This window comes from Eulemur rufifrons, chromosome 21 (genome assembly GCF_041146395.1).
Source record: "Eulemur rufifrons isolate Redbay chromosome 21, OSU_ERuf_1, whole genome shotgun sequence".
NCBI classification, from domain to species: domain Eukaryota; kingdom Metazoa; phylum Chordata; class Mammalia; order Primates; family Lemuridae; genus Eulemur; species Eulemur rufifrons.
Window position 1 is genome coordinate 1,424,175 of NC_091003.1, and position 20,578 is coordinate 1,444,752.

Sequence of the window (20,578 nt, forward strand, 5' to 3'; positions counted from 1 at the left end):
CTGACCGCGTCGCTACCCGGGTGGCGGCACATCCGTGCGCTGTGCGGGCCTTTCACCTTCCTCGCATGTTTGAAAGTTGCCAATGAAATTGCGGATGGGGGAGCTGCTTTCAGTGTTCACTAAAAGCCACAGTAGCAGCTGTGATCCGAGCTCGGGAAGGACAGCCCGTACCTGCAGGCTGTTAACTCCGTCTGCTTTGGGGAGGAAGGACAGTCACCGTTGGTCGTGCTGGGGGTTCCATGCTGCACATGGGAGACTCCCGGGTCTCCCCGGAACCTTCACAAACAAAACATCTGTGTGTGTCGCCAGCCTGTGTCTACAGTGTGAATTGACACAGTGACATGTACAGTCTCCTGGGCCTCAAGCTCCCCAGTGCCCGGGTCTCTGCGTGGGGGGCCTTGGTCCAGGTGACCTCCCTCCCCTGCTGCACCAGGTGGCTTTTCTACTTCCGTGATCGGGATTTACTCCGTCTGCATTCCAGCCCTTCGTGGCCAGCTCTGTGCATTCTACGTTGAAAACACTAGAAAGTTTCCCCCCTGTAATCTATCTAGGGAAACTTCCAATTACATCATGGCTTTGGGATCGTAACATCTGAATCCAAATAATTATCTTTTCGTGGTAGGACTTTTGATCTTTGAGAAATGCGTTGTGAGATTTCATTCTGGTCCTCTGGTGTCCCAGTCCCCTTAGCTGTTTCTGCACCAAAGGGTCCGTGGGCTTCTCCCACCCCAGGACCGTGTCCTTTGGCTGTTGCTGTTCTGGGGTCGCATGTGAAGCTCTAGGGCGAGCGGTAAGTAAGTGTGGCGTCAGCCACTTCCCGTGCCCCTTACTTTGGTGGGCTGGAGAGAATCTGTTTCTGGAACAGTCTTCCTTTGGGGTCTGCTTTGATAAGTGAACCTCACACACAGCTGCTCGGTCGGCGTTACTGTTCGCTGTTCCCCAGAGAGTCCTGGGCTCCCAGCTTTCCCAGCCTGATCCCCGGGGCCCTGCCAGCCAGCTGGGCAAACGGACCAGGCGGAAGAGCAGAGTGGGAAGCGCGCGGAGGAGCTGCCCGGTCGTCAGGGAAGGCAGGCGGGAGCCACTAGTCCTTCACTCACCGGCACAACGGAAAAGTGTTTTAAATGTGCTTTCTGCTACGGGCACATCTTAGCTAAATCTGCAGCATATTGATAATTAAGCAGATGTGGCAAGTGTTGGGGGAAGGAAAGTAGGAATGATCAGCTTTAGGCAGAGTTCTCTCCTAGGGGAAGTTTTGCCTGAATCAGGACTTAAGAACTATTTATATTTTAACTGAAAATTATCTTTTCAGTTGGTGGTGGAAGGACAGGAAGAAACCTAAGAACATATCACACAGTCTACTTTACCACCACTATTATCTGGAGCCTAAGATAAAATGGAAAAAACTATTGCTGTATCTGTTAAAAATGCGTTTGACAAAAGCGATAGAATACACAGCTAACGATGGCTTAAAAAGTAGGAGTTTATTTTTCTTGCATGAGAAGGAGTTTCAGTGTAGGCAGCCGCTGGCAAGGAGTCAGTGGACCGAGGATGTCAGAGCTGTCATTCTCAGGAGATGCTTGGCCTTTTCCTCATGGCTGCAAGGTGGCTGCACAGCTCCAGCCATCACATCTGTATTCGGGATGGGAAGTAGGAGAATGGGGCAATGAGGGATGACACTAATTTCATCTGTTCTCCTTTATAAGGAAAGCAAAGACTTCCCCAGAACTCTCTCCTGTCTATGCCCATCAGACTTCTGCATGTAGCTCCTCAGCCAGAACAGTACATCACAGCCACCTGTAGCTCCAGCAGGATCTAGGTACATTGCCTTGCTGAATTGGTTAGTGTTCTGTTTATACAGAAAAAGGGGGTGAATGGATCCGCAGTGTCTGTCACCTCAGGTGCACCAAATTTTGCCTAACGACATTTTCCTTTTCTGTTTAGGAGAACTACTCGTCCGGTGCCTCACCCAGGAAAAGGACAACACGCTCTACAAGGCCACTTTCCACCAACTCCAGAGGGCCTGAGTGCCACGGAGAAACCCAGCGTCCCCAGCAGGTGCCCAGGGACGCCGGTGGGCAGGCGCCCCGCGGCCAGTCCACGCCAGGTGAGCAGCCAGGGCCGGGGGCCGGCTCGGGGGTCTCAGGGCAAATGCGTCGCGTGTCGGCCTGTAAGCGAATGAGGCCGGGAGCAGGAGCCTCCAGCCACGGCCCAGAGACAGGCGCTCGCTCTGTCCTTGGGGGTGACCTGGGGATTTTTCTACTGCATGAAAGAAACTTTCTATTTTGATATAATTTAACACTTACAGGAGAGCAGCAAGAATAGTGTGAATAGCATCTTTACCCCTTACCCAGATTCATCGATTGCTTCTATTTGCACAGTTTGAAAATAATCTGCATTATTTTTTGGGGGGCTTGAGCTGCCCAATGCCCCTCCCCACAGTCACAGGTCCTGCCCGACCCCGAGAGCAGGTTTATTTTCCACCCCTTTGTGAGTCCAGACAATGAGGGAATCGCTTTCTAGAGTTCCTGTCTCTCGTAGCCATAGGATGTGAAATCCCAGAAGGAAAATTTGCCAAGTCAGGATGTTTATATTTAGTGCCCCAATTAGCCACGTTCCAAGAAAAGACTCTTCCTCCCTGTGAGGCCCCAGGGACTCCCACGGCTTCAGGAGGAGGCGCTATTAACTTGTTTAGTCTGTTTGGCTCTGCAGGTTGGGGACGTAACCCGGATGGGACCGAGAGCCGGTTCTTTGCGGCACCAGGGCCCCCAGCTCCGCGTCCCAGGCTCTCCGGGGACGGGCGCCAGGAGCGGGGGCTGCAGAGGGGGGAGCGTCAGCTCTGTCTCAGGACAGGACACTTGGCTGTCGCTTGAGGACAGGGGTTGGTTAATTTTTCCAGGGAGGGAGGTTAGTGGACGATCCCCCTGTAGGACCAGACCGAGACTATCGGCCGTGGTGCCCGTGTGACACGGAGAGGCCCGGCGCCCCGTGCAGGAAGGAGCGTCAGGACCCCCTCGGAGTCGGTCTCATGGGCGGGGGCCTGGGGTCGGCAGAGACCCCCATCCGCAACCATCCCTCGAGTTAGGGTTTCCTTTCCCTTCCAAAGAGGACGGAAACTTATTTTTAAAAGTCAAAATGAGCATTTCATCCTCGCGTTCTGTGGGTCTGATTTTGGGCTGTGGGACTAGTCTTGCAAAATTTTATTGGAGTCCATCGAAAAAATCCAACCACAGACCCTCTCATCCCTTCCCGAGAGCCGGGAGCACCCGGGAAATGGACGGTCCTCCCAGGAAGAAGGCTCCGGAGCGTTGGAGGCGGCTTGGTGTTGGGTGGCGTCCGAGTTCCACCACGAGCCTTCTCCTGGGCTCCTGCCTGGCGTGCTCTCGGAAGGCACGGAGTCGCCTGGTGGTCTCCGTCCCTGTGTGGGCACCTGGTTTCCCTCTTGTGCTGTACGTACCTACGGTCTGTCCGCATCTGCCGGTGTCGTCGATCTCAGAGCGTGGGACTCGGGGCTTGTGTGCCCACACGCTCCCAGGGCCAGGCAGGCAGGTGTGAGCAATGAGTGCAGCCAGCCAGGTAGGGCTGGGGAGAGCTGGGGCCCCAGGGCCTGAGGGCAGAGGGCCCGTGTCACTACACCTGGTTTTTCAACAGAAGTCAGAAATCTAGAACTGTATGTGTAACCTCCAGGTTTTTAAATCTTGCCATCCCATTCAACTTAAAAATTGGGTGAACCAAACATATACAGGCTGTATTTGCCAAGTTGACTTGTGAAATCAGTTTGGGGAACTGTAAGATCATCATCACCTGGCGGACACGCTGCTCTCTGGGTTTGGCGAACGACCCAGGTGTGTCGGCCAGGACTGGGGGCAGCTGCCCACGTCAGGCCAAAATAACACAGAAGTGACTGTTCCCATGTAAAAGTAGTCCAGGAGCTGGTTTGGCAGCTCCAAGGTCACCAGGGACGGGGTTTTATCGTTCTGACCCATCACCCTGGGGTGAGAGCTCTATTCTCAGGGTTGTCTCGTAGTCCCAGGTGGTGGCTGAAGCTCCAGCCATTGCATCCACATTCCAGCTGGAGGAGCAGAGAAGGGCAAGTGGCACGAGAGCAGCCTCCAGATAAGCCATCCACCTTTAAACAGCCTTTCCTACAATTCGACATGCTATCTCTACCCCCACCTCATGGCTGGAGTGTAGACACATGGCCTTGCTGTCGTGCAGGGGCCCAAAGACTTTACTTTTTGTTCTGGGCAGCAAAGTGGCCAGCTAAAAGTGGGGTTCTGTTATTATTTTTTTTCAGCATATTACGGTGGTACAAATGTTTAGGTTACATCTGTTGCATTTGCACCGTCCGAGTCAGAGCTACAAGTGTGTCCATCCCCCAGGCGGTGCACACCGCACCCATTAGGTGTGCATATACCCATCCTCCTCCCCCACAACCTGCCTGACACCCGACGAATGTTACTACTCTATGTGCACGTAAGTGTTGATCAGTTAACACCAATTTGATGGTGAGTCCATTGGTGCTTGTTTTTCCATTCTTGTGATACTTGCCTTAGTAGAATGGGCTCCGGCTCCATCCAGGATAGTACAAGAGATGCTAGGTCACCGTCATTTTTTGTGGCTGAGCAGAACTCCATGGTGTACATATATCACATTTTATTAATCCCCTCATTTTTTTTTTTTTTTTTTTTTTGAGACAGAGTCTTGCTCTGTTGCCCGGGCTAGAGTGCCGTGGCGTCAGCCTAGCTCACAGCAACCTCAGACTCCTGGGCTCAAGCGATCCTCCTGCCTCAGCCTCCCGAGTAGCTGGGACTACAGGCATGCGCCACCATGCCCGGCTAATTTTTTCTATATATATTTTTAGTTGTCCAGCTAATTTCTTTCTATTTTTAGTAGAGATGGGGTCTCGCTCTTGCTCAGGCTGGTCTCGAACTCCTTGCAGACAGGGCATCACCTGGGCTGTCCCCAGAGTATGCTCCTAGCTGAGCGCTGAGCTTCTGGCGAACACCCACCTGCAAAATGCTACCTGAAAGGAGTTAGGTGGCCATACTTGGCCACTGGCCTTGGGACCAGCCGTGCTGTGTGCCCGCCGGGCTGCAGAGGTGCTGACGCCCAGGATCAGGCTATTATTAGCCCCGCGGCGGCGGGAGACTCTGCCTAGTGCTGAGCCCACAGAACGACCCGCGTGACTGGCATTTTCTCAGACAGCAGTTCCAAGCGGAAGGCGCCCGGTTGCGCTTTCCCCGCAGTTAGGGCTGGAAAACTTTGCGTGGCGATTATGCAACTTTGCACCTGGCACTGCTGTGACATCTGGCAAACACCCCTTGCACCTGGGACCAGATAAACAAATGGTGTGTTATCTACAGTGGTCTTTAATGGCATGATAGAGCCAGGGAACAGCAGTCCCTGTGTGCCGTCTGTTCTCCGGCCTGGAGCTAGCGGGGTGCCTGCGACAGGCACCCAAGGGGTCTTAGCGCTTTTGGGGTCTTCACGGGAGCTGCTCCCCCCGCCCACGGCAGCTCGTTTCCAGAACTGGGCGGTTCCTTCCTGCTATGTGGCATGTGTCCCCGTCCTTCACAGAGGCCTCACCTGTACTCTTGGTTACCTAAGAGCGTCCCCCGGAAAGTTGCTGGCTCCTTACAGTTTTCAGTATTTGATGCACAAAATTCACCTGACTTTTGTGAAATCAGGACACAACACGAAGCAGTGGAATCCCGCATCCTCTTTCTTATTTTCCACAGCTCTGGTCGACCCTTTGGGCCGCAAGTCGCCCAACCCACTGCCTGGGCTGCGTTCCCACCGGGACCCCTGAGTGGGCACCGCCGGCCGCGAGGAACCCTGGGAGGATGGCACTGTCACCGTCACGCACGGACGCAGCAGAGCGGCTCAGGCAGAGGTGGCCCTGCAGGGAGGGGACTCAGCGTCTGGCAAGGAAACGCTTCTGCGTCAGAACCGTGAACCGTGGGCCTATATGGGGTCACTTAAAAAGTCAGGCCCTCTCTGCTGAGAAACGGGTGAAAGCTGTTTTCATGCCACTGAGCCACCTCTTAAAAGAATAAGTCCTTTCTAAAGGGGAACGGCTTTATGTTCTTCTGTCCACTGCTTTATCTGTCCCCTGTAAGAGCCCCTGGAGGAGATGTCATACCGTAAACACAATGACGATTCTGTAGGGGAAGGAACAGACCCTGCTCCCGGTCACAGCGTCAGGAGTCAGCCTGGCCAGCGCCGTCTCCAATCACAGCCTGTTCCACAGTTTTTCCTTCTTTCTTTCTTTCTTTCTTTTACTGTGGAGGTGAAACCGACATAACATAAAAGTAACCATTTTAAAGTGGACAGTTCAGCGGCACTGAGGACACTCACATGTTGTGCAGCCACCACCCCCACCCCAGTTCCAAAGTGTTTCTGGCCCCCAGAAGGAAACCCCTCTTCACTGGGGGGGGGTTACTCCCCACCCCTCGTCCTCCCATCCCCCCACAACCACCCGTCTCCTTCCCGTCTCTCCGGATTTGCCGACTTTTGCCGCTTCCTAAGAACGGACCCATCCCTCGGGTGGCCGTCCCTGTCTGGGTTCTTCCACTCGGCACGGCGCTTTCACGATGCAAGCACGCGGCAGCCCGTGCTCCTGTGCACGGCTGCATACTACTCCGTCGCGTGGACGTACCGCATGTCATTTATACGTTCACCGGTTGGTGGACGTTTGGGTTGTTTCCACCTTTAGCTGTTGAACGGGCGGCGCTGTGTGTACAGCGCGTGCGCAGAGCAGAGCATGGTTGTGCAGCGCGTGCGCAGAGCATGCGTGCGCAGAGACCCCGTCTCCGCCGTCTCAGCCTGCTCCCCGCGCCACCTCCCCCCCGGCCGCGGTGTCTGGGACTTGCTGGCTCTGCCCGCAGAGTAACGGGACGGCGGGCGTTGCTCCCCACTCCCAGCCGTCAGCGCGAACCCCTCGTCCCACGCAGAGGCTGGGACTCGTGAGCGCAGGGCCGGGAAGACGCCTGCCCTCCTGCAGGCAAATTCAGGGGCAAAAGGACTCCTGATTGGGAAACCTGGCTGGATCCATTTGCCACCATGATGGGAAAACGGTCTCGGGAAGGGGTTTCCTCTGCCCGCTTAACTCTTAGATCGCTGCGGTTCATCGGAGACCAACAGCAAAACCACTGTGGTTGACGGATGTGCCGGTTCCACCAATGAGACTTTTTTTTTTTTTTTTTATAAAACCTGTAAAGCGAGTCTATTAATTGGGGAAGCAACAGAGAGCCCCTCAGAAGTCCTTTCCTTTTGTGCAAAGGACCTGCAGAGGTGCCTGAGCTTTCCCTTGGAATTCTCGCGTCCTCAAGTCAGTTACAGGGTCCCTCCGAGCCTCCTCGATTAGGGCACGTGGGGCCCAACACAGGGGGTTTCCTCTCTGTGAGCTGAACTATTCAGCATCGTTAAATAACAAATACTGGGGTGTGCACCCTGGGGAAGGAGGAGTGTGAGCGCGTGTGTGTGTGTGTGTGTGTGAAGTCCACGTTCATTTTCCTAGTGATTTTCTCCCTTGCACCGCCCGGTTGGGGGGCCTTTCCATCTAGGCAGTAACTCTGTGGGGAGGGGCGTCCACAGTGTAATTGGAGGCTTGGGGTGGGGAGGGGCACCGGACAAAAGACGCAGGCAGCTCGGGGACCCCACGCTGTCACTGGATCGCGACAGCACTTGCGTTCTGGAGGCCCTGGGCAGAGCAGAGGCAGGTTTTACCTTGAATTGGCGGCGGCTGGGTGACCCCGGCCACCTGCAGGGGCAGATCTCGCGCTGTTGTCCCGCCCCCGCAGAGGGAGAACCGCCGGCCCGAGCCCTGCGTGGGGAAGGGAGCGGCGTCGCCTCCATTTCTGCCCCAGCTCCTGACCCCAGCGAGGAAGACACTGGCTGGGAGGGTGGGCATGGCCGTCTCGGTGCGTGTGCGCGCGTGTGCGCGCGTGTGTTCAAACGCTGACGTCTCATAGGCTCGGCGGCCGCCGCATGGCGGATGGTTCCTCGCTCCCGCTCCCTCCCTCTCCCCCACTCTCCGCTTGCGGAAAACTAATGAATCATGTCTCGCTGAATCCGAGCGGCGACACGCCAATGCCCTGCACCGCTGGCCGGTACCGCCTCTGCCTCCCTCCCGCCCTCCCCTCTCCCCAGTTTGTAATCTGACCCAGGGCACTGCAGTCGTCTCCGCGGCGAACCTCCCGAGCCTTGGCACCGCTGGCCTCTAAGGTAGGCTGAGATTTATGTTTTTCTCCTAAAAATAGCTCCCCGTCGCCGTTGCCTGTCCGCGCTCTGAGCTGCAGGGCGCCGGGCGCAGGGGCTGGCCGGGAACTCCTCGGCCGGGCAAAGTTTATCCCCGCGGCCGTAGGATGCCCTTCAGCCGGGCCCTGCGAGGCTGCGGGCCCTGCGCGCCAGGTGGCCTGGCTGGGCGATCGGTCCTGTGACCCGGCCGCCCCTGCCGCCCTCGCGCCCCGCGCTCCGGAGAGGCCCTTCCGGGCAAAGTTGGGCCCGCGCGGGAGCGCAGGGCCAGCGGCGGCGGCGTCCGGGCCCGGGTGGCCCCTGCGCGGGGCGAGGGCGCGGGGCGGGGGCGCGGGGAGGGGAGAGCCGGGCGCCGGGGGGACGCGCCCGCCGGAGCCTGCGCGCGGGAGTCTGTCCGCGCACGTCCCACCGACCGACTGGCACGATCTGTGTGTCAAACGGGTGTCCCCGGCAGAGCTGTGTGCGCGTGTGCTGCGCGTGTGCCGTGTGCCCGCAGGCCGTCTGCGGGCCGGCTCCCCCCAGAAACCGCACGTCCGCCCGGAAAGCAGCGCCTGCTGGGACCCGGGCGGGGGCCTGTGGGGGTGGGGCAGCGGGGTCCTGTCCCCAGAGCTGCGCGCGCGGGTGAGGTCTGGGCGACTAGGGAGGGCAGCGGGCAGGGGGCAGGGGGGCAGAAGTGCCGCCTCCAGCCACCTGGTCACCGCCGAGGCGAGCGCGCCGCGTGGGCTGTGCGTGGTCCGTGCGTGGTCCCGGGTGGCAGCTGAGCCAGGAGGCGCCCGGTGCAGCTCACGTTTCCCTCACGGCGGACCCCGAAGGGGACTCTGCTCCCGAGACAGAACAACACCCGCCTCCTCCTGCGTGAGGAGGAAGAGCAGCCCCCTCTGAAATGAAGACAGGTGTGCGGGCGGGTCTGAGCGCGTGGGAGTGCGGGAGGCGTCTGAACACGCCTGGGTTTAAGGTGGGCAGTCACGCGGGGGCGGGGGGGTGCTCTGAACACCCCCCCATGGCCCTGCCCGGGGCTTTCTCCCAGCCCTGCCGGGTCCCCTGGAATCTGCGTCCCCCCGGCCTTGCTGTGGGTGCCTGGTATGTGGGTTGTGGGTCTTGGGTTGCCGTGTGGGCTCAGGGAGGCGATCTCAGCTCCAGGTGGGATGGGCCGGGTGTGATCTCGGCTCCCAGCTCCCACTCCAGAGGGTTCTCTGGCGGTGAGGGGTGACACAAAGGCAGGCAGAGGCCCCATCTGCAGTGTGGGGTGGCCCCGCTGGCCACGCCGACCATATGGCAGTCCCCGGACCCAGAGCAAGGCCCTTCCAGCTTCTTTCAGGGAAGGAGCTGGCAGCTGGTGTTCACCACCCGCCCCTTGCCAGAGGATGGCAAACTGGGTCAGGGGAGGTTGGCACTGCCCACGTGCCCAGGGAGACGGAGACGTGTGAGGTGCAGAGCCCTGCCGGCGCTCTGGGGTGTGTCAGCGGGCCGGTCAGCCCTGCAGACTCGGGGCCCGTGGGCGTCTGGGAAAGCCTCCCAGGTGAGGCCAATGTGCAGACAGCACTGAGAACCCCCAGCCATTGAGAAGAAAACAAGCAGTGAACCAGTTTAGCCGACCTGTGCTCCGTGAGGTTCAGCTCAGCTCAGTCTGTTTGTTCCCAGCATCGTCACTGTCACGTCCCTGGCGCTGGAGGAGGAACAGCAGGTGCTTCAGGGCGAGGAGGAGCTCTCTCCGAGCTCCCTCTGTTTTCCCTTTCACTCCTCTTTGTATCTTTGGGGTGGACTGGAGCTTTAATGAGAGCGGTGGTGCTCTTGTGGGTGAGCACGGGCGTGGCAGCCGGGGGGTCAGAACCCTGGAGCCCCCCCTCCCCCCCGTCTCTGAGTCCTCGCGTCTGGGGAGGGGCTGAGGGTTTGCATTTCCCACAAGTTCCCAGAGGATGCTGATGCTGCCTGCTGGTCCGGGAACCCCACTTTGAGAACCCCTGATTAGAGGCGCTCTCAGCACCCCCAGGGAGCGCTGTCTGCTAGGCTTTGGCTGTGGTTACAGCGAAGCGTCGCCACCCTGAGCGCGGGCCTCCCAGGGCAGTCTGGACCCCGAAGTATCAAACAGAAGGGACCAGAGGGGCTGCCCTTCCGCTTCCCCTGGGCCAGGGGGTCTCCCTGGGGCACCGCAGGGAGCACCTGGCGCAGGCGGGTGGGGGCTCGGCACGGAGCTTTCTCGGTGCTTCCCACGGCAGCCGGGGGGTTTGGAATCTGCGAGGTGCCGGGAGCCGGTGTGGAACCGGCCGCGTTGCTGGTCTGCTGGTGAGCGGCTGGAGAGGCTGATGCCAGCTGTCCTTCCCCCTCCGATCCCATTCGACTTAGACCATTGTAGCCGGTGACTCGTTTCCTCAGTTTCTCTTTTCGCCTCCACCCATCTGAAAAGCTGCCTGGCCTCGTGACGGTGTGGGAGGAGGCCTGGCGGGCTTCGTGCAGAGGGGCAGGTGCCTCTCCCGTTGGTGACGCTGGTGCCACACCCTCGGGTGCAAAGGGTTGTCCTAGTCGCACTCCCCGGTCCCTGGCGGCTGTCACTGCTGGCGCTGTCCTTTGTCTCTCCCTCCTTCCCCTCTCTCCCTTCCTTTCCTTTCCTCTCCCACCCTCCCTCTCCCTCCCTCTCTGCCCCAATCCCCGCTGCCCTCGCTGGCTCTCTGTGGGTCAGCCCGTCCACAGGTGTGACACACAACCTGGAATTTGCATCTGTGCGCAGCTCCTGGGGCTGTGACATTTCTGGGTGCCCCGAGGAAGGTGGACTCCCCTGTGCTCTAGACGTTGCTGTTTCTGCTCTTCTCCCGGGGCCTGTGCTTGCTTGCATACCTTACCCATGTTTCTGTGTGTGTTTCTGGTTAGTTACTCCCGACTGCTACAAAGTATCCCCTAGTGCTTGTTACCCACGTTTATGCACCTGTTCCCCAGCGCACGTCCGGGTGTGGCCCACGTCCGGGTGTGGTCCCATGTGAGCAGTGTTGGGGACCCATCTCAGAAGTCCACTGTGGGGCCGTAGGGGACAGGTCCACTTCATTCAAGCGGGTTCTTCCAGTTTGCTCTCTGGGATCCTGTTTCCCCACGTGCTTAGCCCTGCCCGGCTTCCCAACGTCGGCCCCAGTTCTGTCCAGCCCCGGAGACCAGGCCTCTCCATGTCTCCCTGAAGACAGTTGAGAGTGGAGTTTAAGAGATCTGATGGTTCCAAACTGGGCAGAGTGTGGGAGTCTGGGATGGGGCAGCTCCCAGGTGACAGGGCTGGGCAGAGGGGAGGGGAAGCACGTTTGGAGTCACTCGGGTGTTGGGGGCCTCGGGGCTCCGTGCCTTCACTGTGTGTTGGGACTATGCCTGGGTCCGTGCCTTTGAGACGCTGCCAACACCTGCCCAGATGCAGTTCTGGGGGCAGCTGGGGGCCGTTTGGCCCAGCCCCCATAGTGCTGGAGAGTCAGCTGTAACCCCTTGGCTTTTCTTTCTTTTTTTTTTTTTTTTCGAGACACAGTCTCACTCTGTTGCCCAGGCTAGAGTGCCGTGGTGTCAGCCTAGCTCACAGCAATCCTCCTCCCGAAGCCTCCCGGCTAGCTGGGACTACAGGCATGTGCCACCATGCCTGGCTAATTTTTTCTATTTTTAGTAGAGATGGGGTCTTGCTCTTGCTCAGGCTGGTCTCGAACTCCTGAGCTCAAGCAATCCACCCGCCTCGGCCTCCCAGAGTGCTGGGATTACAGGCGTGAGCCACCGCGCCCGGCCACCCCTTGACTTTTGAAGGTCTGTTTTTAATCACCAAGAACCGCTGAGAAAACTTGAAGAGGGTTCCAACAGCAGAGGTGAGAGACTGTGGCGGGATGATCTGGGAAGGCCTCAGGGAGGAGGTGACATTTTGGCTGAGAAACATGAGACGGACCCAGCGGTGCAGACTCCCGGGGGGCAGGCAGAGCACAGGCTCTGAGAGTGGCAGGAAGGAAGCATGTGAGTTGCTCTCATGAACTCAGTTCTCATGGACGTGTACAAAAAGAGCTCCTTGAGTACTTTTGGAGTGGCTGGGACTCTGGGGACGGGAGGGCCCACCCCTCCCCCGGAGACCCTCAGTGTCAGCCGTGAGTTCCCAGGGGCACCTGGAGACCAGTGGGGGGGGGTGTGTCGCGTCAGTTTCATCTTTGGGGAGTTGGCTGCGGGTGTCGCTTTGTCTGGGTGCAAAGGTCCCCCCACTTCTCCTGCCTCCCTCACCCCCTGTCCAGCTGCTAAACAGAGAACCCGTTTGTCCTGCCTTCGGAGCAGGGGTCTTTGGAGTGGGCCGTGTGGGCGTTGCCGAATCTGGCGGGTCTGGTGGTGGGACTTTGGTGCGGTTCCCGCTGCTGAAATCCTGGCGGCGCCAAGCCCGGCGTGTGCACCCTGACGACGGTGTTCAGAACCGGCTGCCGCGGCTGGCTGGACAGAGCTGGTTCTCCTTCGGGTGTTGTTAATGGCTATTATTGACTTACGGTTTCTGAGTCCGAGAAACACGCCTCCGTGGCGCGGCTGCGGTACCACCTCGGGCAGAGAGCCGCGCAGGAAGGATGGCCGCGGGCTTGTTGGTTGCTGACTCTGCTCGGCCCCAGAAGGGAGCCCCGGAGCACAAGCAAATGACGCATAGACTGGAAAAGAGGCCAGGTCTTCAAAGAGCTGGGTGTTCAGGGGCCAAGGGTTTGGCCTGGTCGTTGACCTTCCTTGGGGGGCGGGACTCCGGAGGTGGCGGGTGCGGCGGGCTCTGCGTGGGTGCTGGCGGTCAGCCGCCTTCACCAAGGGGCGTGAGTGGGTTTCCCATGTGACACCCTAACAGAGACCGTCCCCAGTCCCGGCTCACAGCGTGGGCTCTGCGTCTCCGGTTGGGTTTGTTCCTGTCCTAATCCCCAGAGCCTGGCGAGTGGCCCACGGGGAGCCGGTGCTGGGTAATGGCCTCTTGGAAAGACGTTGAGTGGATGGAATGACACGCGGGTCCCGGGTGGGCCGGGGGCCCCAGCGGGACAGTTCCCCCTTCTCCAGCCCGAGCCCCCCAGGCCCGGGCAGCGCCCCTTCTCCCCAGCTCTGCACCATTTTCTTTCATCGTGAGAATTAAATAAAGAAACTTGCGTAAACAGCTTTTTCAGCCCAAATGCGGCGATGCCATCTGCTGCCGACCACCCACCAGTGGCCGCCTTCACTGTTCCCGTGCACGTCGCTGAGGCTTTACGTGGCACGCGTCGGGGCTGGCGCAGACCCGTTTGCAGGGGAGAGGACCGTCTGCGAGAGTGAAGGGGCCTTTCCAAGACCCCGCGGCGGGGAGGGTGGGGCTGGGTTCCCACCGGGGTCTCCCCGACTCGGAGCCGGGCTGCGGCCACAGCGCTGCCCGAGATCCCGGCACTGCACGGGCGGAGCTGTTCCCGGACCCAGACGCGTGTTGTAACCCCCGGGGGGCTTTTGAGCAGCGCCGCGTCCAGGGCCCACCCCAGCCTCTTGGAGCAGGAGCCCTGGGCGGGCGCAGGGACCGGTGTTTTCAAACAGCTTTATTGAGATGTAATTCACACACCGCCCAGTTCACCCAGTTAACGTGCCCGATTCCGGGGTTTCTAGTCCATTCTCAGAGTCGCACAGCCACCACCACGGTCAGGTTTAGAGCAGTGACATCGCCTCAGGCGAAACCCTGTCCCCATCACAGACTCCAGGCACCCCGCATCCCCCCAGCCCTGCCCCCCCAGTCTGCTTTCTGTCTCTGTGGATTCCCCATTTCTGGACGTCTTGTGAATAGAATAACACGTATGTTCCTTCGTGTCTGGATTCCTCCACTCGGCATCACGCGCCACGGTTCAGCCGTGTCCTAGCGTGTGTCGGATCTCATCCCTCTTTGTGGCCAAATAATGCTCCACCCTGCAGATCTGCCATGTTGATCCACGGGCGTCTGGGCTTTCCAAAACGCCGGAGATCATCGCTGGACGGAGAGACACGTCTGATGCGTGTAGTGTCTGTCTCTGTCTCCCTGTCTCTGTGTCTCTCTGTCTCTCTCTCTGTCTCTGTCTCTGTCTCTCTGTCTCTCTCTGTCTCCCTGTCTCTGTGTCTCTCTGTCTCTCTCTGTCTCTGTCTCCCTGTCTCTGTGTCTCTCTCTGTCTCTGTCTCTCTCTGTCTCCGCTGAGCGTTTCTTTTGCCTGAACTTTTCTTCTTCCCAGACTCTATCTGGCTGCTCCCTAGACTGGGTCCACTAACATCCCCCTCTTCCCCTTCGCACCACGCATCTGACCTCTCCTTGCTGTGGCCACCGTGGCACCCATGGCCTGAGACCCGCCGTCTCACCCCGGGCTGCCTTCTCAGCCCCGGGGGCCTCCTGTGCCCACCCCTGGCCCGCGTCCGCTCTCCCCTTGGCAGCCAGAGGGATCCTGTCGGAAACGGCTCAGTTTGTGCTCTCCCCCTGGAAGATTCTGGTTGCTTTTATTGTCACTAAGAGCAACTGTGAGGTCCTTCCGACGGCCCCGAGCCCTGCACGAGGTGGCCTTGCCCACTTGTCCTCCTTACACTGTTGTTGTTCTCCCCTCTGCGCTGCTCACTGGTCAAGTTGTTCAGGGCTCTGCTCAAAGGTCACTGCCTCCGAGAAGCCTTCCCTGACTGCCCTGCAAGGTGTCTACAAGGGAAGTTCCTGCATGAACATGTCTGTCTGAAATGACCTTCAGTGGGTGGAATTAGCCGTGGTTGGAGGGCAGAGTCCGGAGCCAGGCTGGCAGGTTCTGATCTCGGCTCAGCTACTTCCTAGCTGTGTGGCCACGGGCTGGTTTCTTAACCTCTCTGGGCTTCTCTGTTTTCTCATCAGTGCAAGGGCGAGAACAACAGTGTCTGTCTCCTTCTCAGGGGGTTGTTGTTGCTGTGTTCGTGCGGGAACGCGCATAGTGCACTGCAAGCCCTCAGTGGGCGTTAGCTACGACCCGTGTTCTCATTCGGATGGGGACTTCAGGGGGCATTTGGATGACTAAATGACTTCACTGGCGAGAGGCATTTGGAACAGGGCCTGGCATACAGTGAGGGCTCAATAATGTTTATTATCATTACTTTATTATCGGACTCCATGCAGACCAATCGTTAAAATGATAACAGAACTAATAAAATAATACCAATAGCCCCAAGGGACCGGGCCCTGCTCCTTTGAAGTGTGTTTTGACTTCGTCTCCCGGGCGGTGCAGCCCGGCACTTTTGAAGAGGATTCTGCAATGTATTTATTCATTTTTTCTCACCAGAGGAGCTGTCTGAAGTGTGTTCGAACAGAGCTGGCGGGGGGGGGGGGGGGGGGGGGGGGGGAAGAGACTTTGGCACGAAGTGACCTTCGCTGTCCGTGTGACCCCCCAGTGCCGGGTGGGCTGGGAGGTCTCCGTTCGTCCAGCTCATGCCTGCGGCCCCTCGGCAGGAGTTTGGGGCGGGGGGCGGCCTGTCCTGCCCTGGGACGTTGTGCAGGCTGGTTCCTCCGAGCGTCCCGGGAGAAAGAACGGCGGAAACAGTGGTTTGTCATCAGCGAGAAGCTCGTTGGGAAGAGTGTGTTGCCGGGAGCGGGCGGCCGCCGTGTGGGCCGGGGACAGGACGGCTGTGCCCCCCGCCGGCACCCCTACCCCCGACGGTTCCGTGGCCCACGTGGTGGACGTGGAGACCGAACTGCCTTCTCCCCGGGGCGGAGGGACAGCAGAAGGCGCAGGTCCGCGTCTGGGCAGCGCTGGCTCCGCCGGTCTGCGGTCAGCGGCCGCGTGGCTCTGGCAGCTCCGTCAGCCCGTCCGGGTTTGGTGTCCGAGTCTCCACGGTGGAGCATTAGGGTCCCCTGCTTCTCCCAAGCGGGACAGCGCGGGCGCCTTTCCCTCCTGCGCATGCGGGAGTGTCACTGTGGGTGGAAAAGTCCATTTCAGCGTGTGCTGCGTGACTCCGCCCGTGTCACCCTTCGCGGGTTGACCCTGCCCTCCTGGCGTCCGCGGCGCCAGCTGTGTGGTTTCTCTGCGCCCTTGTCTGCGCCTGCGCGGTGACCGACGGTATCTTCTCAGGGCGCTCATTTGCCTTTTTAAAGACATTTATTCAGGTTAAAAAGAAACAAAATTGTACTCGATTACGGTGCGTGAAAACTTCGTGTCATCACAGATGAAGTGAAAGAAATGACGAATACGGTGACGGTGGAAGAAGCCCGGCGTGGCCACCCTCACGGCCCGGGCGCTGTCCTGCGGCCTTGGCCTTTGTGACAAAAGTCGTTCCGGCACCTGCTGAGACCTGCTCCTCGGGTGCTCTGGGCGGAGAGCGGGAAAGAACTTTCTCTCCCTCAGTGTTACCGACACGACCCCTGGGTGACAACTAACCCTGCAAAACGCGGCCGTGGCGGCGGCGCCCACGGGCCCGGGCAGGGGAGCAGCGTCAGCTCCGTCTCCGCAGCACCGTGGACAGCAGGTGCGTGGGCTCGAGGCCGGCCCCAGGGACACGTCCACACCCTGATCCCCGAACCAGGGTATCACCTTGCAAGGCAAAAGATGTGATTAAGTCCAGGATCTTTTAAAATAATTACTCTTTTTTACATTTACTGGTTTATTATAAAGAATACAAATCAGAAATAGCCAAGGAGACAGGGGGCCTGGAGCGAGGGGTGGGCGGGGGGTGCCCGGAGCTCCCTGCACCCCCGGCCTCCGTGTGTTCTCCGCCCAGCGAGCTCAGGATCTCAGGAGGAGGAACGTTCCGGGCCCGCCTGGGCCGTGCCCGTGTGAGAGGGAGGCAGAGGGGCTCTGAGAGGGACAGACCCCCGGAGGAAAAGACACCACATGGACGCAGAGACTAGGGTGACGCGGCCGCCAGCTGGAGGCGCCGAGGCCGGCAGAGGAGGGGTCACCCCCGAGCCTCTGGAGGGAGCCGCCCTGCCCACACCGTGACCTTGGACTTGTGGCCTCAAATCTATGAGGGAATAAACTTCTGCAGTTTGACGCTGCCCCGCTTGTCACAGCCACAGGAGACGAATGCAGTAGGCTACTGCCCTCCCCTATTGTGTAGACGAGCCGAGGAACAGAGAGGTTGTGCAGTTGGCCTAAGATCACACAGCTAGAAAGTAGCAAAACCGGGATTTGAACCCAGGTGGCTGAGCCCCCGAGTTTGGGGACCTCACCCATTACTGCACTGCGCCGCACCCCCAGGGCCGCCGTGGGCGCTCTCTGGTGGGCGTTGCCCACTCGGGGGACCTACAGCCGTAAAACCAACCGCGGGAACTCTCTGGAAGCCGTGCTGGAAGACGGAAGGGCCCCCTGGTCTAAGGTCACCTCTGGATTTAGAAACTGCCATTCGGGCCGTTCACTCTTGTTTATTTGCTGAGCGAGAGGGCGGAGCCCGGCGCTGGCTGCCAGGAGCGGGGTGGGCGCCCTCCTCTCTCTGCCGCTCCCCTCGCTCCCCTCCCGGTGCTTCGTCCTCCTGCCTTTGTCCCAGGCCGGCCGAGGGAAAGCAGCCGCCCCAGGGTGTCCCCCACACGCCTTCCCGCAGCAACCGAGGGCTTAACGTGCCGCTTAATCCAGGAGGAGGGAGCTCCGGTCACGGCGTTGCGGGCACAGAAAGGGAGACGTTTGGGGGACTTTGCTGGTGGCCGTAAGGTGGCAGGGGGTTGCCGGGTTCACCCACCGCGTGCCGGGGCGCAGGCCCTGCTCTGTGTGGAGGGTGCAGGGCGAGTTCCCCCTTGCTTCTAGATCTCTCTGCCCTCCCCCTCCCTCTCTCTGCACTTCATAAGCTCCACTGTGGGATGCTGTTTTTCTTTCCTCTCCCCGAGGAAGCTCCATTTCAGAGCGAACCCCCAACAGCCCACACGCTATTCAGACTGGGGAGAAGCCCCTGCCCGCCTCGCAGGGGAGGCGGCTTGTTTGCAGAAGGCTGATCAGCTGCGGTGGCAGCGTCAGGTCACGTGAGGCCAAAGCACCTGGGATCCGATTATGGGTCCGATGGGGCCACAGCCCGGCCCTCCGACTCCGCAGAGCGAGGGTGGCCTGGCCAGGGTCTGGGGCTGGGGCACTGGAAGCTGGTGGCAGACGGAATGTCCCTGCCGGGCTTTTTACAAACAATGATCATTTAAAGATACGGTGCTGTCCTGCCTGAGTTTTAAAACAAGGTAATTTCTGAACACCGAGGTTAGGTGGTGACTTTCCCATTAGTGGGTTGGGGATTCCCGGGCAGCCCGTGCCGTCGGAGCAGGGCCCCGAGAACGTTCCGGGCGGAGAGGGGCTGCCTGAGGGTCAGGGGTGGGAGCGGGAGGCAGACGAGCATCGTGAGGGGTGTGGCTGTCCCGGCTAATTGGTGGCCCGACCACGGTGAGAGGCTGGGCCACTCCGGTAACCGCAATTACTTCGGGCTTGGCAGTTGTGGTGACCCAGTGACCTGGAGGCGTTGCCGGGGAAATCCTGCTCTAACGAACATCTCCCGAACCTCAGGGGCAGCAGCGTTTTCTGAAATGAGTGAATTGCTGGCAGTCACAGTCTCGCCGCCCCGCGCAGGACAACAGCAGAAGTAGATACTCGGTCCGTGTCGCGCCCTTCAAGTGCTTTCTTCTGTGGAATTCCCATACGGTGGCCCTGTTGTTCATTCTGATTTTATGGGTGAGAAAAGAGAGGCGTCACGGAATCGAGCACCTTGCGTCGTTGCAGGGCTTGTCGCTGGGCCGGCGAGGCGCCCAGACTCTGATCCGGGTGATCTGATTCCGGAGCTTCTGTCCCAACCACCGTGCGCGGCTCTTCCTGGGAGAAGGTAACGGCTGGACAGAGGGGAAGGGGGCGCACGCGTTCCCCGTCTCTGTCTCTCACACGGTCCCCGACTGCTCCCCAGGTCTCCAGTCTCCCATGTGGGTATTTCACTGGCGGTGGCGGCAATTTTGGAACTTACCCAGGTTTGTTGCAAAGTGTTTGGCGAAGAGATAAACTTGGATATTTTTCTGTGCACTGTCACAGTAACAGCCGACACTCTCGGTCTTGTCTTACGAGGAGCAGTGGTTTCGGGGCCGGGGACGTGGGGAATCCTTGCACTGGATGATCGGCTGGAGCCGGCAGGAACCCAGGAGCAGCGAGTCCTGGGACCTCGTCTGCGCTGCGTGGTTTTGGGGGAGGCCTGTTGCCTGCGACACTCTGTCCTCGAGCTCCCTGCCCCCCAAGAGCATGCGTGGGTTGTGTGTCCTTCGGCAGGACGAAGGGCGTGGCCTGGCGGCAGCACCCTGTGCCAGGTCAGCCCTGTCCCCGGCTTCTTTGATCCTGAGCCAGGTGGTCGGTTCTGACCTGTTGGGCCGCCGCTCACGGACCTGTTATTAAAAGACGTGCTATTATTTGGCCCAAAGATCTTGAAGAAAAACAAATGATTCCCGCAGCTGCCTGTGCTCAGAGGAGGATTTTTTTAAATTAATTAATTTATTTATTGAGACAGAGTCCCGCTCTGTCACCTGGCTAGAGTGAGTGCAGTGGCATCAGCCTAGCTCACAGCAACCTCAAACTCCTGGGCTCAAGTGATCCTCCTGCCTCAGCCTCCCCAGTAGCTGGGACTACAGGCATGCGCCACCATGCCCGGCTAATTTTTCCATTTTTAGTAGAGATGGGGTCTTGCTCTTGCTCAGGCTGGCCTTGAACTCCTGAGCTCAAGCGATCCTCCCGCCTTGGCCTCCCAATAGCTGGCCTGACGGGCACTGATTTTTTTTGTGTGTGTGCGGCACACTCAGAAATTATCTTAAAAATGGATTTGGAGCCAGCCCCCTGCATCTTCCTTCTCACTGATTCATTCGGATATTCACTCACTCATGCATTCCTCCCATCAGTTGAGTTGTTGCCGGGTCACGTGTGCGGGAACTCGGAGTTGGGCCATGTGGAGCTTGGCCCTTGGAACCTGCGGGCGAGCAGGGAGACAGCGTTTTCGGAGAAGCGATGGAACAGAAATGTGGGGCACACGCTAGGGCCACGGGAGAAGGTTCCGTGTTCCAGCGGTGTCACTCTCATCTCTGTGTGCGTAAGAGGGACGGGACGGGAGTGCCTCACGTGTGTGTGTGCGTGTGTGTGTGCGCGCGTGTGTGCGCGTGTTCTATCCCAGGCACCCCACCCGTTCTCTTCCATCCTGTTCTATATTTTATTTTTACAAACCGTGTTAAGACCTACTAAACTGATTTCACAGTCCAGTGGGTTGTGACCTGGGGTTTGGATGACGCTTTCTAGAATTCCACGTCTGGCCGCCCTGCGGAAGGAGGGTTGGGGGGTGTCGGGATCCCAGGAGGGGGGGTGCGGCCCCGGTCTCGGCTGGAGGGAGACCTGCGGGTCTTGGCGAGATTTATGTTTGTGAATCGGGGCAGGGTGCCTTTAATCAAAAT

The 20,578-nt window shown here is 59.2% G+C and overlaps 1 protein-coding gene across 2 annotated transcripts in view; it reads left to right on the forward strand.

Moving 5' to 3' along the window:
• Positions 1-8,146: 8,146 nt before the first annotated feature.
• The window catches only part of RIMBP2 (RIMS binding protein 2), a 166,578-nt gene continuing 154,146 nt past the window's right edge, over positions 8,147-20,578 (forward strand). For both annotated transcript variants that reach the window (XM_069497374.1, XM_069497377.1), the window contains exon 1: positions 8,147-8,226. The gene's annotated coding sequence lies outside the window, so the exon portion shown is untranslated. The remainder of the gene's footprint in view (positions 8,227-20,578) is intronic.